Source organism: Lepidochelys kempii, chromosome 13 (genome assembly GCF_965140285.1).
Source record: "Lepidochelys kempii isolate rLepKem1 chromosome 13, rLepKem1.hap1, whole genome shotgun sequence".
NCBI lineage: Eukaryota > Metazoa > Chordata > Testudines > Cheloniidae > Lepidochelys > Lepidochelys kempii.
The window spans coordinates 35,891,470-35,918,395 of NC_136392.1; the positions used below are offsets into that span (position 1 = coordinate 35,891,470).

Below are 26,926 nucleotides of genomic sequence, written 5' to 3' on the forward strand. Positions count from 1 at the left end.
TTCATAAATTCAGCATCTGAATCCCCTAAATCAGTGGCTCTCAAGCTTGTCCGTTCCATATCCCCTCTCATCTAGCAGGGATCTCCCTGCCATTGAACAATACGTGTACATCAGTCTGCTCATTGTGACCACCTGAAACATGTTTGTGACCCTCATGTTGAGAATCCCTGGACTCTCAGAACTTCTGAATAAGTGCAACCCACTCATTCCCAGGACAGGGCCTCTGGATACCAAGAGGACTCTGTAGAACATGGAAGGGGTGCAAGGTCATGACTGAAGTCTATGATTTGTTAGGGCCTGTTTGGTGAGCAGACCACTTGTCCTCACCCCCAACTACCTCATGATTGCAAAGCCCTCCTAGTTAAAGCAGGGTTCCCCTACAGTGGGGCTGAGGACAAAGTGTTAAATTTAGGAAAATTAGGAAATTCACAAACACAACATTGGTCTTAAGGTGAAGTTAATATTGAAAATATAATATAAAGGGAGAAAAAAACAAGAACTTTTTAATCACTATTATAACTATTATTTACTATTTTTTTCATTTTTCAGGTACAATTTAAAGACACAGAATGGAGCAAGAGAACCTCCCTACCACAGTGACAGAATTTGTCCTCTTGGGCCTCACCCAAACTGCTGAGGTGCAGTGATTCCTCTTTGTCATCTTCTTAATAGTTTATCTGACAACGTGACTGGGAAACTTCACCATTATCACCACTGTGATCGCCAGCCACCAGCTCCACACCCCATGTACTTCCTGCTGGCCAGCTTGCCTTTCCTAGATGTCAGATACTCATCAGTTAATGCTCCCAAATTGCTGTTGGGTCTCCTCTCCCAGTGCAGAACCATCTTGTTCAACGAGTGCACCCTCCAGATGTTCTTCTTCCACTTCATCGCTGGTGCGACGGTTGGAGTCCTCATGGTGATGGCTGCTGTTCGATATGTGGCCATCTATAAACCACTGCGTTACTTGATTATCATGAACCATGGTGTCTGCATGGGGCTGGTGGCAAGGGCTTGGCTGGGTAGATTGGCTCACTCTGCTGTTCAGATTGGACTGATCCTCCAGTTGCCATTCTGTGGTCCAAACATCCTGAACAATTTCTACCGTCATGTCCCTCAAATCATCAAACTGGCCTGCATGGACACCTACTTGGTTGATGGGTTTCAGAGTAGCAGCCGTGTTAGTCTGTGTCCGCAAAAAGAAAAGAGGTACTTGTGGCACCTTAGAGACTAACAAATTTATTTGAGCATGAGCTTTTGTGAGCTACAGCTCACTTCATCTGATGCATGCAGTGGAAAATACAGTAGGGGAATTTTATATATACAGAGAACATGGGTAACGAGAGTGATCAGCGGTAAGGTGAGGTATTACCAGCAGGAGAGAAAAAAAACTTTTGTAGTGATAATCAACGTGGGCCATTTCCAGCAGTTGACAAGAATGTGTGAAGAACAGTAGGGGGGAAAAGAAACATGGGGAAATAGTTCTACTTGGTTGAGTTGCTGATGGTCTCTAATGGCAGAGGGCTTGTCAAAATAATATTTATCCTCCTGCTTATTTCCTACACTGTCATCTTACTAAAGATAAGAACAAACGTCACAAGAAGGGAAGCACAAGGCTCTGTCCATCTGCGGAGCCCAGGTCATGGTTGTGAGCTTAATATTCATATCTTGCATCTTCATCTATGCTTGGCCCCAGCTGTCGGACCCCACCTTGCAGGGTCCTAGAGCCTAAGCTGCTGCCTGAGCCCAGACATCCATATGGCAATTTAACTGCTTGTGCGCCCGAGCCCAGTGAGCTCACATCAGCTGGCTTGGGCCAGTGGCAGGTTTTTAATTGCAGTGCAGACATATAAGACATATAAGAGGTAACCAGAAGCAAAGACTGAAAACTAAGGGCCAGGTCCTGAGCTTGTGTAAACTGACACAGTTCAACTGATTCCAGAGTAGTTAGGGCTATTTATGCCAACTACGGATCTGGTTCTTCGATTTCAGTGGAACTACAATGATTTAAAACACCTGGGGATCTGTCCCATTGACTTCCACAGACCTGTGGTTGATTTTCTCCCACTCGGGATCCACTCTGTTACACAGTTTCAGATCCATAATCTTTGCCTGTCATTCTGAAAGAAAGATGAGTCAAAAGTTCTTAACCCATCTCCACTTCTGTCATGGTTCCTTCCTCACTCTGAACTCTAGGGTACAGATGTGGGGACCTGCATGAAAACCTCCTAAGCTTCCTTTTACCAGCTTAGGTTAAAACTTCCCCAAGGTACAAACTATTTTACCCTTTGCCCTTGAACTTCCACTGCCACCACCAAACTTTATCTGGGTTCCTGAGAAAACGTTGTCTGGAAACGTCTTTCCCCCCAAAATCCTCCCAACTCCTACACCCCACTTCCTGGGGAAGGTTTGGTAAAAATCCTCACCAATTTGCATAGGTGACCACAGACCCAAACCCTTGGATCTGAGAACAATAAAAAAAAATTCAGTTCTTCAAAAGAAACACTTTAATAGAAGAAACAGTAAAAAGAATCACCTCTGTAAAATCAGGATGGTAAATACCTTACAGAGTAAGTAGAATCCGTCTAGGCAAACCTTAAGTTACAAAAAGACACACAGACAGGAATATTCATTCTATTCAGCACAACTTAATTTAATCAGCCATTTAAATAAATCATAATCTAACACATACCTAGCTAGATTACTTACTAAATTCTAAGATTCCAATCCTGTTCTGTCCCTGGCAAATGCATGACACAGACAGCCACAGACCCTTTGTTTTTCTCCCTCCTCCCAGCTTTTGAAAGTATCAGACAGACCCAGACCCTTTGTTTTTCTCTCTGTCTCCTCATTGGTCATTTTGGTCCGGTGCCAGCGAGGTTACCTTTAGCTTCTTCACCCTTTACAGGTGAGAGGATTTTTCCTCTGGCCAGGAGGGATTTTAAAGGTGTTTACCCTTCCGTTTATATTTATAACACCTTCCACGGCTCTTTGTCCCATGGGATTATTTACATGAGTGGAACTTTTAATGGCTACACAGTGATTCAGTCCTACTGGGTCAGAATATCGGAGGAATTCAGTGTTGCAGAGATTTTTTATATCTGATTTTCAACTTCTGCTGGGATGGATGGCCCGACCTTTCTTTCTTTCTTTCTTTCTTTCTTTCTTTCTTTCTTTCTTTCTTTCTTTCTTTCTTTCTTTCTTTCTTTCTTTCTACCTTTACTCAGATGACACAAAAACAAAACACCGTTAGGCTGCAAGTGCAATGGTGCATGGCATTTTAAAAACATTTAACTCCTACGGGTTGTACTTATCTCAGAGAGAGTGAACAGTTATAAAGGACCAGAAGTCCAGCTGGTGTTAACCAGTGTAGCTCCATTGGAGTCAATGGGTCCATCCATAGCTCCACTGGATTAAATGGGTCAGTTCCCCCCTTTTGTAAATGGCTGCAGTTCCATTGAAATCAATTCCTAGCTGCTGTAAACCAGACATAACCCCAGAATAGTAAATTCTGCCATTTCCAAAGATGGGATGAATTAGTTTAGTGCAATGCAGTTATGGTAATTTACATGAGCTAAATATCCTTCCTGTAATGCCTAATTTTGTCTATCTTTCTGTCTGAGATTCTTATTTCTTAACACCACGATGCCATATTTAACCTCATGGAAGATTCCAAGATCACGGTTAATAGACATATGGAGAGACTCCCAAGACTCATCAAGACCTCGGATCACTACCCCTTCCTGCTTCTGCAAGTGGGCACCAATGATACTGCCAAGAATGACCTTGAGCGGATCACTGCAGACTACGTGGCTCTGGGAAGAAGGATAAAGGAGTTTGAGGCGCAAGTGGTTTTCTCGTCCATCCTCCCCGTGGAAGGAAAAGGCCTGGGTAGAGACCGTGGAATCGTGGAAGTCAACGAATGGCTACGCAGGTGGTGTTGGAGAGAAGGCTTTGGACATGGGATGGTGTTCCAAGAAGGAGGCGTGCTAGGCAGAGATGGGCTCCACCTAACAAAGAGAGGGAAGAGCATCTTCGCAAGCAGGCTGGCTAACCTAGTGAGGAAGGCTTTACACTAGGTTCACCGAGGAAAGGAGACCAAAGCCCTGAGGTAAGTGGGAAAGTGGGATACCGGGAGGAAGCACGAGCAGGAGTACGTGAGAGGGGAGGGCTCCTGCCTCATACTGAGAAAGAGGGGCGATCAGCGGGTTATCTCAAGTCCCTATATAAAAATGCAAGAAGCCTGGGAAGCAAGCAGGAAGAACTGGAAGTCCTGGCACAGTCAAGTAATTATGATGTGATTGGAATAACAGAGACTTGGTGGGATAACTCACATGACTGGAGTACTGTCATGGATGGTTATAAACTGTTCAGGAAGGACAGGCAGGGCAGAAAAGGTGGGGGAGTTGCACTGTATGTAAGGGAGCAGTATGACTGCTCAGAGCTCCGGTACGAAACTGCAGAAAAACCTGAGTGTCTCTGGATTAAGTTTAGAAGTGTGAGCAACAAGAGTGATGTCGTGGTGGGAAACTGCTATAGACCACCGGACCAGGGGGATGAGGTGGACGAGGCTTTCTTCCGCCAACTCGCTGAAGTTACTAGATCGCACGCCCTGGTTCTCATGGGAGACTTCAATCACCCTGATATCTGCTGGGAGAGCAATATAGCAGTGCACAGGCAATCCAGGAAGTTTTTGGAAAGTTTAGGGGACAATTTCCTGATTCAAGTGCTGGAGGAATCAACTAGGGGCAGAGCTCTTCTTGACCTGCTGCTCACAAACCGGGAAGAATTAGTAGGGGAAGCAAACGTGGATGGGAACCTGGGAGGCAGTGACCATGAGATGGTCCAGTTCAGGATCCTGACACAAGGAAGAAAGGAAAGCAGCAGAATATGGACCCTGGACTTCAGAAAAGCAGACTTTGACTCCCTCAGGGAACTGATGGGCAAGATCCCCTGGGAGAATACCATGAGGGGAAAAATCAGTCCAGGAGAGCTGGCTGTATTTTAAAGAATCCTTATTGAGATTACGGGGACAAACCATCCCGATGTGTAGAAAGAATAGTAAATATGCACGCAACCATCTTGGCTTAACAGTGAAATCCTTGCTGGATTTACAAGAAGTAGAATATTGGACAAAAGACCAGGGATGAGTATAAAAATATTGCTCGACCATGCAGGAGTGAAATCAGGAAGGCCAAATCACACCTGGAGTTGCAGCTAGCAAGAGATGTTAAGAGTAACAAGAAGGGTTTCTTCAGGTATGTTAGCAACAAGAAGAAAGTCAACTTTGATTACATCCCCCCAAAATGAAACCGCCACCCAGAACTCACAAATTCACAGCCAGCAATCTCAGTGAGGTCAGTGATTCCTCCAGTAATTAGTAACTCTCAGTTTAACTGTACGAGGCAGCAGAAAAAAACCATTTTGGGTGAGGTGTAACTTGTGAACCCCAAGGTCAAATGACCCAAATCTGGAACATTAACAGGACTTTGTGCCCCAATGAGACACACTAAATTTCAGATCAAACCAAGTAACTATTTGGATTTTTAGAGCACTTAAAAGAGTTAAGCTTTAAAACATATCAAATGGGGACTATGGAAACCATATATCAGTGTTTCTGTATTGGCATGTACACACTGTAAAAGAGAACAACTTCTTAAATACAGTGTTTCACCACCCTCCTAATGAAAAAGTTTTTCCTAATATCCAACCTAAACTTCTCCCACTGCAACTTGAGACATTACTCCTTGTTCTGTCATCAGCTACCACTGAGAACAGTCTAGAACCATCCTCTTTGGAACCCCCTTTCAGGTAGTTGAAAGCAGCTATCAAATCTTCCCTCATTCTTCTCTTCCGCAGACTAAACAATCCCAGTTCCCTCAGCCTCTCCTCATAAGTCATGTGTTCCAGACCCCTAATCATTTTTGTTGCCCTCCATTGGACATTTTCCAGTTTTTCCACATCCTTCTTGAAGTGTGGGGCCCAAAACTGGACACAGTACTCCAGATGAGGCTTCACCAATGTCGAATAGAGGGGAACGATCACGTCCCTTGATCTGCTGGCAATGCCCCTACTTATACATCCCAAAATGCCGTTGGCCTTCTTGGCAACAAGGGCACATTGTTGACTCATATCCAGCTTGTCGTCCACTGTAACCCCTAGGTCCTTTTCTGCAGAACTGCTGCCTAGCCATTCGGTCCCTAGTCTGTAGCGGTGCATGGGACTCTTGCGTTGTAAGTGCAGGTCTCTGCACTTGTCCTTGTTGAACCTCATCAAATTTCTTTTGGCCCAATCCTCCAATTTGTCGAGGGCCCTCTGTATCCTATCCCTACCCTCCATCATATCTACCTCTCCTCCCAGTTTAGTGTCATCTGCAAACTTGCTGAGGGTGTAATCCACACCATCCTCCAGATCATTAAGGAAGATATTGAACAAAACTGGCCCGAGGACCGACCCTTTGGGACACTCCACTTGATCCACTTGAGAAGTGAATGGCAATTGCACTGTGGAAACATGCAACACGATTGCTACCGGTCAGTTGAGAATCATTCTGGAGTCAGGAAATCCATTTCAGGGACCACTCTCATTCGAGTGTATGGGGCCATTAATTTACTCCTGCTATGCAGGACTGTGACTCTAGGCCATGTGCAGGACATAGTGAATGGATTTGCAGCAATTCCCGAACTGCTATGGGTCCAGAGATGGCACAGGTGTCCCTAATTTAGCATCAGACTTGCCACAAAGTACATCAACAGAAAGGGTTACTTTTCTATGGCTATGCAAGTGCTGGTGGATCATCAGGCATGCTTCACCATCAGTGTTGGCTGTTCAGAGAAGGTGCATGATGCGCACATATTTAAGAACACAAGCCCATTCAAAAAGCTGCAAGCAGGGACTTTTTTACCCAAGCCTTTGGGAACGTTGAAATGCCTATAGTGATCCGGGCAACCCAGACTACCCCTTGCTCTCATGGCTCATGAAGCCATACACCGGCCACCTTGACTGCACCAAGGACTGCTTCAGCTACAGAAAGACAGACGAATGTGCCTTTGGTCATATGAAGGGACACTGGTGTTGTGTACTTACAAGATTGGAACTCAGTGAGAAATATATCCCAATGGTTATAGCTTCCTCCTTTGTCCTTCATAACATCTGTGAAGCGAAGGGGGAGACGTTTCCATTGGGGTGGAGTGGCTTTCTGGTGAATTTGAACAGCCAGAGCAAGGGATATAAAAAAGCTCAACCCAGAGTTAGATGACTGAGGGAGGCTTTGTAGATGTTCACATTTCTATGGCTGGATCAGAGCTGTGCTTGCGCAGCTTCTTCTCCCCACAGGCCCAAGAAATCCAATATCTCCTGCATACTACAGGCAGGAGCACGTCTCCAACATGTAGCCAGTATGGTCAACAGGGCAGTTACACTCAAGAAATGAGAGCTGCTGGGTGGGCTTGCCATGTTGGGCAACCAAGAAAAACAATTTCAAAAATTTGCAGGGCTTTAAAGAGGAGGAGGGGCTTCCTGTCCACCTGAACCCTGGGCAGCTGAATTCACAATGGTGACCGGAATGATCAGTGTGAGGCATCGTGGGTCAGCTCCTGGGGGCTAATAACAGTTGCCGTTTAAGTGTCTAGAATGTATCATTTACATCGACCATGACTCTGTGCCACTCAGGGAGGTGGTGTTATTAAATCAGTGTGGCGGGGCACTTATGTTGGCAGGAGCCAAATTTAAGTGAAGAGACTTTGACAGTTAGGTCAACGTAAGCAGCCCCTGTACCCCATAGAGCCTCTTTGTCTCAAGCTCAGTCAATCTGGTAAATTTCCAAAGCCTGTTCATCATGAGTGGCTAAAAAGAAACATACATAAAATGAAACAAAATGAAAAACTCATTTCTCAAATCTCTGAAGCAGGAACTCTCTCAATCTGGCTCAGTAGAGCTCAGGAGATTTGAGAGAGTCTTTGATTCTAGCACCAGTCTTGGTGTATGGGTCAGATGGGATATAAGGGGTAGATTTCTACCATTCTCTCCTGTTTGGACCCAGGTCCCCTGCTCCAGCCAGTCAGAAGAGCGAGGTTCAGCTGTGAGGTGTGACTTTCCCAAATCATCCTCAGTTTTTTGGAGGTGGCCGGTGTGACATTGCACCCCATAAGGCTTTATGGAAATGTGCTTATGAATGTATATTTGACGTAACTGGAATATGTTTTATGCGACATATGCCATGTAACATATCTCTGTAAAGGTTTTGATCTACTGACTCTATTCCTCCTGTTGTATGCATGTATCATTTTTGTGTTCTAAGTTGTGAATCTTGGTTGTGTACTTGCTTGATTTCTAAGCAGCATTAATAAAGCATTTGGTCAGCTTCTTGAGAAAGGAATGTACAAGTTAAGTGCCAATCAAGAAACATTTAATGAACAATGGGTCTTGGGAGGCTCCAATCCACATAAGAAGTCTACCTGAGGACGTTCAACGTAGCAAGTGAACAATAGCTGCTACCTGTAAGTTCTGAGTCATGCATGGCTATGTGACTTGCCCATGTGACTCCAAATCTCCATTTTATAGCTGGATTCTACACAGGGGGAGGAAGGGGTGTCCACCCACAAGACAAAATATATTTTAACCCCTGGAAGACCCCTCCATTTTGTCTAGCTCTCCTGTTCATCACTCTCTCATAGTGCAGTGGTTGGCAGATGGTGACATATCGATCAGGTCAGGTTGCCAATATCAGCTGAACCAAGGAACATGAAGAGAAAGACTTGGGTGACACATCCAGGGTAAGAAATCACCCTGGTGTTCATGAGGGAATTAGCCATGGCTTTGGGGATGGTGACGGAGATGAATCGAAGGTCCAGGATGGCCAGATTCTCCAGGAAGAAGTACATGAAGTGTGAAGATTGTGGTTGAGAGCTATAGCTGTGATGATGAGAAGATTCCCCATCAGGCCTGCCACGTAAATCTTTAGAAACACCACAAAGTGCAAAATCTGCAGCTCTCGAAGATCAGAGAGTCCCAGGAGAAGGAACTCGGTCAGGACAGTTTGGTTGGACATTTTCTTCCTCAGCACATTGTGTGATGGCAGTGGAGGGAAGGAGAAGGGCAATGGTCAGGATTAGAGTGTCAGAGGGAATTACCCTTATTGCGTTCTGAGTAATACCTCATGATCTACTGTTAAATGTGCACAGCACTCCTCTCATCCTTCCATTGATTAGGAGCAGTATGTGTTCCTCACTGCTGACAATCAGAACACTAGAGAGATAACTTGAGTGAAGTAATATCCGTTATTGGACCAACTTCTGTTAGTGAGAAAGACAAGATTTTGAACCACACAGACTACCTCATCCATCTTGTGTCTTTAATATTCTGGGACCAACACAGCTACAACTACTGCATGCAATCAGACCACTACTCAGACCACTAGTGTCAATTGACATAACTGTCTAACAGTCCACGGGGCAGCTTCAATTTACACTAGGCTTACCAGATGTCCTGATTTTATAGGGAAAGTCCCAATACTCAGGTTTTTGTATTATATAGGCGCTACTTCCCCCCACCATCTGTCCCAATTTTTCACACTTGCTATCTGGTCACCCTAGTTCTATACCATCTGAGTATCTGACCCAAGATGTCACTTGAACAAATGCATTAAAGACTGGAACAAATTACAACCCAAGCCCACAGATCTAGCAAAGATGGTCCCTCAGCTCTGTGAAACAACAGAGGAAAAAATTGGGCATGAAACTAAAGTACTAGATCTCCAAGACCACCGGATTCCCACTAGGGAGATATGACAGATTTTCTGAGCATCCAAATTGTAAGCTTGTCTGTAATGATTCCTTCTCAAGCTCTGTATATAGATGACTTGATACCTTGTTACAAATTGATTGACGGCACCAGTCCCAGCTCCACTCCTATCTCTGGGTGTTGATGGGCTAGTTGCATCGCTCTGTGACTTTATGTCTGGTCTGAGCGTGGCAGCGACGGTCAAGAGACTTGGGTTCTGTTCTTGTCTCTGCCAGTGGCTTGCTGTGTGACCTTGGGCCGGTCACTTCTCCTCCCCGAGCCTCTGTTTCCCTCCTTCCCTTTGTCTGCCTGGTCTTTTATGAGGTCTATGGGGGATAGGCTGTGTCTTATCATGTGTCTGCTCAGTGCACCCATTTACAGCCTTTGTTCTCAGCTGGCAGCAGTGTTTCACATGGGATATGGTGATTGACCGGGAGGTCTGGATTCCTCTCCCATTGACCTCCTGGGCATCCATCTATGCTGCAGCGGGGAGCATCTTCCCAGCTCCAGCAAACAGACATGGGGTAGCTCTGCCGAAGTTACTGCAGAAAAAAAAAGCCAAGTAGCCAGAGGTAGCCTGGGCACCAGCTCAAACTCTATCCGACTATATACCCACTGAGCTCAGCCGGGTATGTACTGAGGTTCAAAAAGAACTAGCTAAATTTATGGTGGACAGGTCCATCAATTGCTATTAGCCAAGGTGGACAGGGATGGCATCCGTATCCTCTGTTGCCAGAAGTGGGAATGTGCGACGGGATGGACCACTTGATGACTACCTTGTCTGTTCCTTCGATCCTTTGATCCTCCAGTGGTAGAAAACATTGGCCACTATCTATCCATATATGTCCATTCACAACAGTCTATTACCATAGCTTTCACATGTAAGCATCATTGCATTATCCAGCAGCGGTTTCCATGTCCCATGGATGGATTTCCTGAGTCCCTGGGTCTCTCCGCAGTTCCTAGCAGACAGGGAGCCCCTCTACAGATGGGCGCTGCCTGCTCCCCTCCTCAGGCAGGCTTTGCCAAGAGTTGATTCACTAAACTGGATGAGGGACTGAAAACCCCTGAAAATCTAGAACTGCTCCTGGGTTGTGCAGGCATCAAACACCGTCACAGCCAGTATGTCCTTCCTCTGGGGCTGAATAGATGAGTCTAGGCTCCAGGGCTGTGAGCCCAGCTCTCATGTGACCTCAGGAAAAAACCACCTGGACAACCTGTCCCAGCCAACCCTAACCCCACAGACGGGGAACAGACCTGCCCTGGATCTCACATGACGGCAACATCCCTGAAAGGACCCTTGGCTAAAATCAAGGCAGATTTGGCTAAGTTTGGACAAGTCAAATGTATATTTATAGCACAGTCATGTGACATACAAGAGCTAAGAGACTAGAAGCACCAGAAGCTCAGCTGGCCTGGACTAACCTGTTCCTTCATTAACTCTACATGATTGCTACTGGGGCAGCAGAGAATGTTTTCTCCTGCATTGCATCAGCAGCTCTTGGGAGGCAACCACCAGAGGAACCCAGAGGTCAGGCTGCCTGGGGTGTTCAAAGCTGGCCACTAAGCGGTACCCAGAGGCAAGCATTAAAAATGAAAGGTCATGTCCTGAGCTGGTGTAAATTGATGCAGTTCCATTGATTTCAAAGTAGCTAGGGCTATTTACACCAACTGATGACCTGGCCGTTTGATTTCAATCAAGGTTTGGCCAATTTACACCAGCTGAGGGCCTAGTTTGTCAGAGTTTGTTTTGTTTATTTTGGATTGGGGGTATCTCTTGAAAGCCCTTTATGTTTGTGGATGGGGATAGGGAATTGCTGTAGACTGAAGATCCAACAGTTTCCCCTGAATACCACTGCCCTCTCCTCTAAGCTCTGTCTAGGGCTCATCACCCTGTCTTCCAAGGTGGCCTGTTGGAGAATCCAACTCAAGCATTTGTGAAGCAGCTTCTCCAAATGGCTTCCCTGCTAAGGCTGCAGGATTTGGTCAGCAAAACCCCCTCTGTTGACTCAGGGGGGGATATGATAGAGGTTTATAAAATCAGGACTGGGGTGGAGAAAGTAAATAAGGAAGTGTTATTTACTCTTTCCCATACTACAAGAACTAGAGGGGGTCACAAAATGAAATTAATAGACATCAGATTTAAAACAAACAAAAGGAACTATTTTTTCACACAATGCACAGTGAACCTGTGGAACTCCTTGCCAGAGGATGTTGCAAAGGCCAAGATTATAACAGGGTTCAAAAAAGTACTAGATAAGATCAAGAATGATAGGTCCATCAATGGTTATTAGCAGAATGGGCAGGGATGGTGTGCCTAGCCTCTGTTTGCCAGAAACTTGCAATGGGCGATGGGATGGATCACGTGATGACAACCTGTCTGTTCATTCCCTCTGGGGCACCTGACATTGGCCACTGTTGGAAGACAGGATACTGGGCTAGATGGACCATTGGTCTGACAAAGTATGGCCGTTCTTACGTTCTTATGTTCAGTGCACAGAACTCTGCCTAACAAGGCTTTTGTTCTGTCCGCCGACAAAGACCATGTGATCTGGGACACACTGTCCTGCACTGAGGAACCAGAGAGCTTTCTCTGCAGACTACAGGGATCTGGAAACATTTTTCAGCCCCTGCTGTTGTTCTACATTGGATAAGGTGTTTTTGTTTGGGTATGAATTTGGGATGCCAGGACCAGATCCTGCAGCCCTTACTCAGCATTCTGGCAGCAGTCAGTGGCAGTGCAATCTGAGCAATGGCTGCAGGGATGGGCCACATCCGACTGGGTGATCTCTTACATAGACATAGCCTTGTGGCCTGAGCCATAGAATCAAGTGATTGCAATATTTGTTTTACTTATCCATTTTGAATGAAAAGAGAGTCCAGACTGTAGGTCTGTGCCCAGGACAGTACGAACACATGTAAAATACATTGACTTCGTCCACCAAATTCTCAGCAATTTATCCAGCATAACATCCTCCTTCCCTCAGCAAATAATTTTCCCATTAATTAACTTTTAACTAACTTTTAAGTGTAATTTTTCACCATTAAGCAAATGGCAATTTTTTCTCCATCAATGAACTACAACATTCTCCTTCTTCAACCAGCCATAGTTTTCTCTGCCCTTCACTACCTCACACTTCTGCATCTTCCAAAAATCACGGACTTTCCCTCTTCCACCTAAGTAAGTAGAGCTGGCTAAAAGGCAGGATTTCTGCTTCATGTGAAATATTGCTATTTCAAAATTTCCCTCTAACCAGAAACTCTAAACAAAAAAACATATTTTTTTTAGAAATATCAACACATGGTGTCTCAGAAACAAAATTTGCTTCCCAGGACTCAAGAATCTACCCAGTGAAACTGACAATCTTGTCAGTTTCAAAGCTGCTATTAGCCTATCAGCAGATGTGATTGACAAGATTGTTAGTTTCACTCAGCCGCTGTATGGGTCTTATGGACTGCTGCTCAGGGACAGGCCAACAATGGAACTGTTCCAGACTTGGGAGTCTGGAAACCCTCAGGTTCCTGGCCCAGGACAGTCTGCATGGCAAGGTTACCCCAGAGTCTGTCTGTCTACTTATAGACTGTCTATGTCTGTCTGTCTAGACATGAAGAGAAAATGAGTCACAATAATTGGGTTTATCTATCCATTGTTCGATCTATCGCTCTATCTCTTGAATCACATACTATACGTTTGTCCCTCATATATGAAATTATATATATCCATGCACAAAGATGGGTATTCTAATACTAATAATAGGCCTACTTCGTGAAATCCTTTTTTAGCTTGGATGTGACTAGATTTAGAATGGATGATGCATGAAATGCTAGGTCAGTGCATGTGACGGTACTTTTACACTTACACCAATATTATAATGATATGACACCAAGCAAAGGACTCCTTGTTGTTTTCGCTGATACAGACTAACACAGCTATCTGTCTGAAACCTGAGATGGGGAATTTACCCATGCATTTATGTTGCACTCACTTTCTCCCAGCCACCATTGCCCATTCTTGGATCTTTGTGTGTATTGGCCATTGGCCAAATCCTGATCCATTTGAAGTGAGTGGCTATATCCCAGTGACTTAAAAGGGATCAAAATTGGCCTCATTATCATGGCTGACTGTCTTTAAGAAATACTCCACAGTTTTCTCTTCACCAGACAGACAAACAAACAAACAACCCTTTCCCACTATAGCACAAATTGATTTATTTATTTGGGATTACAATAATGAAAAGATGTCTACCTAAGGCTCTTGGTTCCCAACACATCAAAAATAAACTAAAAAAACAGAGACATAGGCAAAAAACATACAGCTACTGTACTGATACTGCAATCCAATTTTTACTCCAAAAAAGAAGAGACAGACACTCCCTGAGGGTTCACTAAGGACTTTGATATGGCTAATGATTTTATATAGAAGGTGCTAACATAGCATGGTGATGGGTAGTAGTACACAATCCTGTCAGAGATAGATAGACAAGCAAACAGATGGATGATGATATTTTTTACATTGGTATGCATTTACATTAGATCCATTGACTTGAGTGGTGTTTTCAAATATGTCAAGGAAGCACAGAAAGAAACTAAAATCAAAAGAGAAAGATAGACTTTTTATTGGTTGTAAATAACCTCCTTCTAATCAGTTTCCTCAGGGAAGCTTTGATCTCCTTGTTCCTCATGCTGTAGATGATCGGATTCAGCTTTGCATGTACCATGGAAAAGAAAACATCCACCATGAGATCCAGGAGTGATAAGGACCTGGAGCTGGGTTTCAGGTAGGCAATGATGCCAGTGAAAACAAACAAAGAGACAACAGTGAGGTGAGGCAGGCAGGTAGAGAAGGCTTTATGCTGGCCCTGTACAGATGGGATTCTTAGAACTGATCTGAAGATCGGAAACAATTATTAAAACAAAACAGCTTACGGCTAAGCATGCACTGAAGACAATAACCCAACTTTCACTGAGGTCTGAAGTCAGGCAAGCTTGAGTAGCTGGGGGATGTCAGAGAAGAACTGATCCACCACATTTCCTCCACATAAGGATAATGCAAATGTGTTTCCAGTATGCAGGGCAGAGTAAAGAATACCACTGATCCAGGCACTCTTGTAGTGCAATGATTGGCGGATGGTAACATATTGATCATATGCCATGACAGTCAGGATGCCAATATCAGCTGCACTAAAGAACATGAAGAGAAAGACTTGGGCGACACATCCAGAATAAGAAATCATCCTGGTGTTCATGAGAGAATTGGCCATGGATTTGGGGATGGTGACGGAAATGAATCCAGGGTCCAGGATGTCCAGATTCACCAGGAAGAAGTACATGGTGTTGGAGCCCTCAGGGCATGGCCACTAGTTAAGTGGAGAGGATGGAGGAACAGAAGGGTCGAGGAAGTCTCCCTACTGAAGGCCTAAGGGCTTCTTCTCAACCCCTCCTTAATAGAATTCAGGCCTGGCTGGTTCAAGTAAGCTCTTTTGATCTTAAAACAATTTTGCAGTCGCAGATAATGCCTTATAGTGTAAGGTTTTCTGACGCCAAGTAAAAGATAATAGGAGAGAGAGCTACAAGGCCAGACAGAATGTGCTGGTTGTTTAAATTGCTAGGAATGCTTGTTAGAGGATGCAGGAAAAAAATATTATTGTAACCCATATAAGGAAGGCAGCGTTTTTGTGCAAAGTTTTAATTGGATGTTGTGTAGTGCAGTAGCATTAAGGAATATAAAAGTGTGTGTAATAACCTGCTATGGTGTGCAGGATTTGAGATTCTATTCTCCCTGTACCTTGTTTGCAGTTGCAAATAAACTTTTCTGCTTCTCCACCCCATTGTGATTATTGAGTGAAACACACCGGGTAACGAACCCCTGCTGTTGTTTTGCCTCTCAGCACTGGATGCCGGGAATATGGGGGTGTAAAGATGGTGGTTGAGGGCTATAGCTGTGATGATGAGAAGATTCCCCATCAGGCCTGCCAGGTAAATCTTAGAAATACCAAAAAGTGCAAAATCTGCAGCTCCCGAATTGTCAGAGAATGCCAGGAGAAGGAACTTGGTCATGGTGGTTCGGTTGTACATTTTCTTCCTCAGCACATTGTGTGATGGCTGTGGAGGGAAGAAGAAGGTCCATACTCAGGATTCAAGTGTCAGAGGGAATTACCTTGATTCCTTCTGAGTAATGTCCCATGATCTACTGTTAAATGTGCACAGCAGTCCTCCGATCCTTCCATTGACGAGGAGCAGCGAGTGCTCCTCACTGCTGACAATCAGAGCATGAGAGAGATAAGGTGTCACAAATATAAAGGGAAGGGTAACCACCTTTTTTTATACAGAACTATAAAATCCCTCCTGGCCAGAGGCAAAACACTTTCACCGATAAAGGGTTAAGAAGCTAAAACAACCTCGCTGGTACCTGACCAAAATGACCAATGAGGAGACAAGATACTTTCAAAGCTGGAGATCCGGGGGGGGGGGAAGGGTCTGTCTGTCTGTGTGATGCTTTTGTTGGGAAAAGAACAGGAATGGTGTATTAGAACTTGTTAGCAAGTAATCTAGCTACAAATAAGTTAGATTTCCTTTGTTTAAATGGCTGGTAATTAAGCTGTGCTGAATGGAATGTATATTCCTGTTTTTGTGTCTTTTTGTAACTTAAGGTTTTTGTCTAGAGGTATGTTTAGAGAAAACCTATGTTTTGTCTAAACCTATGTTTTGTCTAAAACCTCTATGTTTTGAATCTGATTACCCTGTAAGGTATTTACCACCCTGATTTTACAGAGGTGATCCTTTTACTGTTTCTTTAATTAAAATTCTTTTTTAAAAATCCTGCTTGCTTGCTCAATGTTCTTAAGATCCAAGGGTTTGGATCTGTGTTCTCCTATGCAAATTGGTGAGGATTTTTATCAAGCCTTCCCCAGGAAAGGGGGTGTAGGGCTTGGGGGATATTAGAGGGGAAGACGTCTCAAAGTGGTCTCTTTCCCTGTTCTTTGTTTAAGACGCTTGGTGGTGGCAAGTGCAAGGACAAGGCAAAGTTTGTACCTTGAGGAAGTTATTAAACTAATCTGGTAAGAATAAGCTTAGGGGGTCTTTCATGGAGGTCTCCACATCTGTACCCTAGAGTTCACATTGCGGAAGGAACCTTGACATGGTGGCAGAGCGGTGGGATCATTTTGAGATTTTTGTGGGACCATTTTGAGATTTATTTTTTTTAGATCATTTTGAAGCAGAAGCACAGTAGGATTTTAAAAGGACATATTTTTCCTTTGGTCTGTTTGGAAGCAGGTTTTAAGTTGAAAGCAATTAGAGTTTTTCTGTCTCTGCCTGGGGGGGGGGGCAGAGTAGCAAGTATAACAAAAGGGATTTGTCTTTCTGAGCTGGAGTTTTCTCTACCTCAAGGCAAGGTAGTCTCCTGCGGGGAAAATCACAAGTTTTTCACAGACCTGAAGCTAAGAGCTTTTAGCTAAGAGCAACTAGAGGGTTTTTCTGTCTATTTACCTGGAGACAAAGGATTTTTCTGTAGGCTGAGAATATCTATCAGAGAACATAGGAATCACATTACAGAAGAAAAATTTGACAAGCCAGTTTTCTTTTTAACTCTTGGTTGCAAAGTTAGTTAAAAACAGAGAGGCTAAGATGACAGAACCCAAGGCAAAAAAACCCAAAGATGCTGTCCACAGGAAAGAAATGGAGGCAAAGGAAAAAGAAATGGAGGAGAGGGAAAAAGAGAGGAAGCATGCACTGGAGATGGAGAAAGCAAAGACTCAGCAAAATATATCGTATAATCCTAACAATCCTTAACCAACAATCCACAAATGGGAGCAACTATGTCCACAGTATGATGAGGGTTGGACAAGATGACCTCCTGAGGTTCCTTCCAATCCTGATATTCTATGATTCTATAAATCTAGTGATATTGCTGAATATTTTCTCACCTTTGAGAGACTCTGCACAATCCATTAAATTCCGTAAGCTCACAAGATGACCACATTGGTCACAAAATTGACTGGAAGAGCTCTGGACATATTCAATAAGATGCTTATTGAGGAGGTCTCTGACTATAATAATTTCAAGGATTTGATTTTAAAGCAATTTCAAGTTACACCTGAAACTTACAGAGTAAAATTTTGAACCCTTAAGAGAGGGCCTGGACTAAGTAATGTGGCTTATGTAAACCAAATAAAGGGTCTGTTAGATAAATGGGTCAAAAAAGGGGTGTAACTAGCTTCGAAGGAATGTGTGATTTGATGGCTCAGTAGCAGTTCCTGAATATGTCCGAGGAAATAAAACATTGTTTATGGGATAAGAAAATGGACTCAGCAGGAAGTCTTGCTTCTTATGCTGATCAATATGAGCAGTCCCAGACCACCAGAATGGCAGGGCAAACTTGAACAAAATGGGTTGAGGGAGGAGAGAGAAACAACCCTGGTCACAGTTGCAGCGGATATCAGAAGGGACACCCTCAGACCACACCCTACTACCGGGGGCAGCCCAAGGCCCCAGCTACACCCTAAGGAACACTCCATCACCTTACCGTACCATCACATTGTTCTTCAGCAACCCACCTCGCCTCAGTGACCTGTCAGCTGGACGATGTTTTAAATGTAATGAGCCGGGGCCTGCAAAGGCCAACTGCCCCAAGATCCCCAACAGATTACAGTTCATTGCACTGGAATCACACCAGAGATCCGTAGGCCCAGATACCTCCCAGATACCCTCAGAGCGGAGGGAAGCTGTGAGTGTGGGTGGGAAGAAGGTCACTGTGTGGAGGGACACTGGAGAACAGGTGCCGGATATCCATGCTTCCTTAGTGGACCCCAACTTACTCAACCCAGAGGCCCAAGTGACAATTCAACTCTTCAAGTCAAACTCTTTCAATTTGCATAAAGCCAAGTTGCCTGTCCAGTACCAGGGCTGGTCAGGAATGTGGACTTTTGCAGTCTATGATGATTATCTCATCCCCATGCTGTTGGGGAAGACTTGGCCAGTCATGTGAAGCTAGCCAAGAGGGTGGGAATGGTCACCCACAGCCAGGCTAAGCAAGCTGTCACGCCTAGCTCTGTTCCGAAAACTTCTACCAGGACCAGGTCAGAGGTAATGTACCGGACCCCATGCCAATGTCTGCAACAGCAGTAGTGGATCCAGTCTCAGAGACCCAGACAGAGCCAGTCTCAGAACCGGAACGGGCGGAACAACCAACACCAGACCCATTGCCAGCACTGAATCCAGTACTTGCAAACTCAACAGCAGAGGGCCGCACCGAACCTGCACTGGCAGCAGCAGATAACCCTACTCAAGAGGCTCAGCTGCAGTTTGAACCCCAACGTAGTGCACCAGCGGAGAACGGTTCACAGTCAATGGAAACAGCCCCATCCCCTACATCGCTTCCAGAGGGACCAAGCATAGGTCCACAAGCCAATGAGGAACTGATGTCTCCAGCATCAAGGGAAGAGTTCCAGATTGAACAGGAAGCAGATGAAAGCCTCCACAGAGCTTGGACGGCGGCACGGAGCAACCCACCGCCTCTCAGCTCTTCTAATCGATCCAGGTTTGTTGTAGAAAGAGGATTTTTATACAAGGAAACTCTTTCTGGTGGACACCAGGAAGACTGACATACTCAGAGACAGTTGGTAGTTCCAACTAAGTACCGGGTAAAGCTCTTGAGCTTAGCCCACGATCATCCTAGTGGCCTTGCTGGGGTGAACAGGACCAAAGATCATTTTGGAAAGTGGTTCCACTGGGAGGGAATGGGCAAGGATTTTTCTACCTATGTCCGGTCTTGTGAGGTGTGCCAAAGAATGGGAAAACCCCAAGACCAGATCAAATCCTCCCTCCTCCCAGTTTTTGAAAGTATATTGTCTCCTCATTTGTCATTTTGGTCACATGCCAGCGAGGTTACATTTAGCTTCTTAACCCTTTACAGGTGAGAGGATTTGTCCTCTCGCCAGGAGGGATTTTAAAGGTCTTTACCCTTCCCTTTAAATTTACGACACCACCATCAAACAAATGGCCTGGTGGATAAGTTTAGTGGAACTTTGGCGGTCATGATACGTAGATTTGTAAATGAGCACTCCAATGATTGGGACCTAGTGTTGCAGCAGTTGCTCTTTGCCTACAGAGCTGTACCACATCCCAGTTTAGGGTTTTCCCCATTTGAACTTGTATATGGCCATGAGATTCAGGGGCTATTACAGCTGGTGAAGCAGCAATGGGAGGGGTTTACACCTTCTCCAGGAACTAACAGTCTGGACTTTGTGAACATCTTACAAAACACCCTCCGTACCTCGTTAGCCCTTGCTAAAGAAAATCTAAAAGATGTTCAGGAAGAGCAAAAAGCCTGGTACGATAAAGTAGGGGAACCAGGTTGTGGTCTTGAAGGCGCTCCAGGCCCATAAAATGGAAGCGCCATGGGATGGGACATTTACGGGCCAAGAGCTTTCTCACAGCATCCCCCACCTCAAACCTAAATCCGAATATGTACCATTTTAATTCTCTAAAGTCCTTTTATTCCAGAGAATTAAAGTTTTGTCAGTTTACAGCCCAGGAAGGAGACGACGCTGAGTGGCCTGATGGTGTCTACGACGAAGGGAAAAGTGCTTGCTGGTGTGGAAGAGGTGAACCTCTCCAAGACCCTTGGGCGTATGCAGCGACAGCAGATCAAGGCGCTGTGTCTTAGCTATGCACCAGTGTTCTCAGCCACCCCAGGACGGACCGAACGGGCATACCACTCCATTGACACAGGTAATGCTCACCCAATTGGAGCCCAACCTTACCGGATGTCTCCTCAAGCCAAAACTGCTATAGAATGGGAGTTCCAGGATATGCTACAGATGGGTGTAATCCGCCTCTCTGGCAGTGCATGGGCCTCTCCAGTGGTTCTAGTTCCCAAACCGGAAGGGGAGATCTGCTTTTGCATGGACTACTGTAAGCTAAGTGCTGTAACTCGCCCAGTCAACTATCCAATGCCACAAAAAGATGAACTGTTGGAGAAAATGCGGTTTGCCCAGTTCATCTCTGCCTTAGACTTAACCAAGGGGTACTGCCAAGTACCACTGGATTAATCCGCCAAGGAAAGGTCAGCCTTCATCACCCATGTATGGCTGTGTGAATTTAATGTGTTCCCTTTCAGCCTGCGAAATGCACCCACCACTTTCCAAAAACTTGTAGATTGTCTTCTTGCAGGATTGGAAGTCACCTACGTTGATGATGTGGCCTTATTTTCTGACTCATGGGCAGAACACCTGGAGCATCTGCAAAAAGTCTTCAAGAGCATAAGGGAGTCAGGCTAACTGTGAAGGCCAAAAAGTGTCAAATAGGCCTAAAAAGAGTGAATTACCTTGGACACCAGGTGGGTCAAGGAACTATCAACCCCCTACAAGCCAAAATGGCTGCTCCGCAAAAGTGGCCTGTTCCAAAGTCAAAGAAACAGGTCCAATCCTTCTTTGGCTTGGCCGGATATTGCGGACGATTTGTAACGCAATACAGCCGAAACGCCGCCCCGCTGACAAAACTAACCAAAAAGAAAGCACCAAATGCAGTTCAGTGGACTGAACAGTGTTAGAAGGCCTTTAACTGGCTTAAAGCAACACTCATGTCTGACCCTGTGCTAAGGGCCCCAGACTTTGACAAACCATTCCTAGTAACCACAAATGTGTCCGAGCATGGTGTGAGAGCAGTCTTAATGCAGAAACGACCACATCAAGAATTCTATTTTGTGATGTTTCTGAGCAAGAAACTGTCTGGGAGGGAAAGTCACTGGTAAAGCAGCGAAAAGGGATGCTACACCATTGTGTACGCTCTGGAAAAGCTACGTCCATACGTTTGGCGACGGCGTTTCCGCCTGCAAACATACTATGCTACGCTGTAGTGGCTTCATACCGTCAAGGACAAGAACAAAAAAATTCTTCAGTGGCGTCTAGCGCTCCAAGATTTTGATTTTGAAATACAACACATTTCAGGAGCTTCTAACAAAGTGGCTGATGCACTCTCTCGTGAAAGTTTCCCAGAATCAACTGGTTAAAATTGTTGTTGAAATGTGGAACATATTCTTAGTTTTTATATAATCAGTAGTATCTCTAGAGGTGCATGTGTCTTATTAACTCTGTTTTCTCCTCAAGCTCCAGGAAGAAATCACAGCAGGTTGTCCGACACCGTCTGTGATTTGGGGGCGTGTCATAACCATAGGGGTAGCTTAAATTCCTCCTTACCTGTAAGGGGTTAAGAAGCTCAAGTAACCTGATTGGCACCAGACCAAAGGAACCAGTGGGGACAACAGATACTTTCCTATCTAGTGGGGTGAAGAGGTTTTGTTTTGGGTTCTTTGTGTCTGTGGCCATTCTCTCTTGGGACTAAGAGGGATCGGATATCAATCCATGTTCTCCAAATCTTTCTAAACATGTCTCTCATATTTCAGACTTGTAAGTAACAGTCAGTCAAGACATATTAGTTTATCTTTGTTTTCTCAAAGGGCTAGGGCTAGTTATGCCGACTGATGGCCTGACCCTTTGATTTCAATTGTGCTATGGCCGATTTACATCAGCTGACGGTTTGGCCTGTCGGAATTTAGTTTGTTTAATTGCGATTAGGGGTGTCTTTTGAAAGACCATTTTGTGTGTCGAGGGGGATAGGGCGTGGTTGGAGACCGAAGTTCCAACAATTTTCTCCTGAGGACCACCTCCTTCTCCTCTTCTTCTATGGCCTGTCTAGGGCTCATCATCCATCCAGGAGGTGGACCCTGGATGGGAGCTGTTGGATGGTGCTCAGTGTGCCATGTCCTCATGTAGGTGATGGAGGTACGTCACAGAGCTAGCCAACAGCAGATGCACCACACATGGCCAGGAATAGGCTAAATAGCCGATAGGCCTGGGTAAAGAGGACTCTGTTTGCAACTCTGTTCTGGTTCTAAGGCCTGTGTTTGGACCACGTTCCAGTTAAACGTTCCATAAATTACAGCAAAAGCTGAACAACAACAAGGCACAACTACCACCCCCTGGCATGGGGCAGGAAACTGAGGATCTCACTGGAGGATCCTCAGGTCAGTGTCCACCAAGGCTAGTGTCTTGTTGGTTAGTCCAACTCAAGCATTTGGGAAGCAACTTCTTAGAAATTGCTGCTACACCTAAGGGCAGGTTGTGGGATTGGGGGGGCTGGTGGGGTGTTGCTCAGCAAACATGCCTGCAGGGCACAGAGCTCTGTGTAACAAGACTTGTGTTGTGCCCCTAGAATCCTGTTGACAAAGACCATGTGATCTGCGACTCAGTGTCCTGCACTGAAGACCCTGTGAGCCCTTTCTCTGCACATTGCAGGGAGATGAAATCATTTTTCAGCCCCTACTGTTGCTCCATCTTGGAGAAGCTGGCCTTGTTCGGGGCTGAATTTGGATGCCAGAGCCAGATCCTGCAGCCGTTGCTCAGTAATCTGGCAGCAGTCATTGGCAGTGCGGTCTGATCAAGGTCCTAGGGAATGGGCTTAGGGACTGCTGCTCAGGGTCTGGCCAGCCATGCAACTGTCCCAGACTGGGTACCCCAGGGCTTCCAATCACTTGGGACCACTGGCTCCCCAGGCTTCCCATCTCAGTGTTGGTTCCAAGGAGCCAGTTGGCCTGGGAATCTGGAAGGCCTCAGGTTCCTACCCAGGACAGTCTGCATGGCAAGGTTACCTCAGAGCCCTGGACCCTGGGATTCCAGGCTCCCAGCTCCATGGCATGGAATCTGGAAGCCCTCTGAGCCCTGTCTTGAATCAGGGTTCTTGGGACTTCCAGGCTGAGGAGTAGAGAGCTCCCATTCAATCCAGGGACACCCAGCTTTGATCTCTGATCCAGAGACAAAGAGTAGAAGAAAGTCAGGGAGAAGGGAGTCTCCTGCAGGAGATGCAGAGAGGAGACCCAGGACCAGAGAGAACTTTTGAAGAAGCTCTCTAGAGCAGCCAGAGGGAAACCTTGCTGGAGCGACCTGCACTGCAGAGCAGAAAGAGACCCCATCAGAGGGACTAGGGAGCAGAGGAGGGGCATAACAGCCTAGTAACGTTGGGTCAATCCAACCCAGAGATTTGAGACAACTCTTATTCTGTGTTTATAAACCAGTCTCCAGAAGGGGTTAGTAATTCAAATGCCTCAATTGTAGAAGATGGATTAACAGGGGAAGGAGAAATATTCAGGCGGTGACAGGTCTGACACCAGTTTAGACCTAGCCCTAAATCTAATCCAATAAAGGATGAGTTTTTAACTGTAAATCACCAGTGGAACAACTCACGTGTTTAAAGTTAAGCACTTTCTAAAGGGGTTTGCTGAATCAGGGCCTTAGTGCAAAACATTCAGAGGAACTGAGCGATGGATTAATAATCATGAGTGTTGACAGCAGATGTGAATTCCCAAGCTCAACCGATGTCAGCTTTTGTCCCTCATATATGCATTGTATATATCCATGCACAAAGATGAGTATCCTAATACTAATAATAGGCCTGCTTTGTGATATCCTTTCTGAGCTCAGATGTGACTAGTTTTACAACGGATGATGCATAAAATGCCAGCTCAGTGCATGTGATGACACTTTTCCATTTATACCAATATTATAATGATATGACACCAGCCAAATTACTCATGCTGGTATTTCTTAGAGAGAGAAGGTGTACCTTATGGAGAGCTCATCTCCAGACCTGAAGAAGAGCTCTGTATACGTTTGAAAGCTTGTCTTTCTCCCCTGCAGAACTTGGTCAAATAAACGATATTAGTTCACCTACCGTGTCTCTCTAATATTCAGTGACCAGCATGGCTGCAACAACACTGCATACACCACTGTTTATGTCACGGTTGAATTTAGCCTTGTGTCTTTGGGCCAGTATCAAACCAGCAATATTGATGGAGATACTCTTCATTAGCACAGGGTTAGCTGAGATGAGGAAAACCGGGAGAAGTCCTCGTGGCACCTTAGAGACTAACAAATTTATTTTGGCATAAGCTTTAATTGGCTAAAACCCACTTCATCAGATGCATGGAGTGAAGAATACAGTAGGCAGTTATAAATATACAGAAGGTATAACTATACAGCCTACTGTATTTTTCACGGCATGTATCTGATGAAGTGCGTTATAGCTCATGAAAGGTTATGCCCAAATAAATCTGTTAGTCACGAAGGTGCCACAAGGAATCCTTGTTGTTTTCGCTGATACAGACTAACATGGCTTCCCCTCTGAAACCTGAGCTGAGGAATTTACTCATGCGTCTCTGTTGCACTCACTTTCTCCTGGCCACCATTACCCATTTTTGGATCTTTGTGTGTATTGGCCATTGGCCAAATCCTGATCTATTTGAAGTGATTTGCTATATCCCAGTTATTTAAAAGGGATCAAAATTGGCCTCATTATCAAGTCTGACTGTCTTTAAGAAACGTACACAGAGCTGCAACAAACAAACAAACAAACAAACAAACAAACAACCCTTTCCCACCGTAGCACGAATGACACAGCATTGATTTATTTATTTATTGATACAATAATGAAAAGATGTCTACCTAAGGCTCTTGGTTCCCTAACACACATTAAAAGCACAATCCTATCCCAGCCTGATTCATATAATTATTTCAACAGAAAACCATGCAGACACTTCTTGTGCACACCTTTATCACTGTGGAAAGAAATCTTTCAGCTCGCTCAGAAAACCCCATCAAACATATCACATATGGACACCCTCGATAGATAACAAAACATCGACAATGATGTGTAAGTGAACACTTACTATCTCTCCAGTCATTCCCACCTCCAAAAACACTTCAAAAAAAGAAAGAAACCAACCCATCAAAAAATAAACTAAAAAAACAGAGACAGAGGCAAAAAAATTACAGATACTGCACTGATACTGCAATCCAATTTTTACTCCAAAAAAGAAGACAGACACTCCCTGAGGTTCACTAAGGACTTTGATAGGGCTAATGATTTTATGTAGAAGGTGCTAACATAGTGTGGTGATGGGTGGCAGTACACAATCCTATGATAGATAGATAGAAGGCAAACAGATAGATAATGATATTATTTACATTACATTGGTATGCAGTTACATTAGGTCCATTGACTTGAGTGGTGTTTTCATTTTTGCAAGTGCAAATTCCCCTTTTTGCATAAAGAGATGACAAACCATGTTCTTGTGGAGACAATTATGTCATCATTTCATTATATTTTCAAGGAAGCACAGAAGGAAATTAAAATCAAAGGAGAAAGATGGATATTTTATTGGTCATAAAAAAACCTCTGTCCAATCAGTTTCCTCCGGGCAGCTTTGATCTCTTGGATTCTCATAGTGTAGATGATCGGATTCAGCATTGGAGGTACAATGGAATAGAAATAGATATGGAATAGATCCAGATGTGATATGGACCTGGAGCTGGGTTTCTGGTAGGCAGTGATGCCAGTGAAAACAAACAAAGAGACAACAGTGAGGTGAGGCAGGCAGGTAGAGAAGGCTTTATGCCTGCCCTGTGGAGAGGGGATTCTTAGAACGGATCTGAAGATCTGAACATATGACACAATTATTAAAACAAAACAGCTTAAAGCTAAGCAAGCACTGAAGACAATAACCCCACTTACACTGAGGTCTGAGTCAGAACAGGCAAGCTTGACTAACTGGGGGTTGTCACAGAAGAAGTGATTCACCACGTTTCCTCCACAGAAGGATAATGCAAATGTGTTTCCAGTATGCAGGGCAGAGTAAAGAATACCACTGATCCAGGTACTGGCTGCCATTTGTATACAAGCTCTCCTGTTCATCACTCTCTCATAGTGCAGTGGTTGGCAGATGGCGACATATCGATCATATGCCATGACAGTCAGGATGCCAATAGCAACTGAACCAAGGAACATAAAGAGAAAGACTTGGGCGGCACATCCAGAATAAAGAATCACCCTGGTGTTCATGAGAGAATTGGCCATGGATTTGGGGATGGTGACGGAAATGAATCCAGGGTCCAAGATGGCCAGATTCACCACGAAGAAGTATATGGGATTGTGAAGATGGTGGTTGAGAGCTATAGCTGTGATGATGAGAAGATTCCCCATCAGACCTGGCAGGTAAAGCACCAGAAACATCACAAAGTGCAAAATCTGCAGCTCCCGAATTGTCAGAGAATGCCAGGAGAAGTAACTTGGTCATGGTGGTTCGGTTGTACAT

General features: G+C 44.8%; 4 pseudogenes; 1 reads left to right on the plus strand and 3 right to left on the minus strand.

The window, feature by feature from the left end:
• Positions 1-9,049, minus strand: part of LOC140897253 (olfactory receptor 11L1-like) — a 46,014-nt pseudogene extending 36,965 nt beyond the window's left edge.
• Positions 570-1,732, plus strand: LOC140897254 (olfactory receptor 4D1-like; annotated as a pseudogene).
• Positions 9,050-14,372: 5,323 nt separating the features above from the next.
• On the minus strand, positions 14,373-15,110 carry LOC144929233 (olfactory receptor 14A16-like; annotated as a pseudogene).
• Positions 15,111-25,989: 10,879 nt separating this feature from the next.
• On the minus strand, positions 25,990-26,926 carry LOC140897137 (olfactory receptor 14A16-like; annotated as a pseudogene).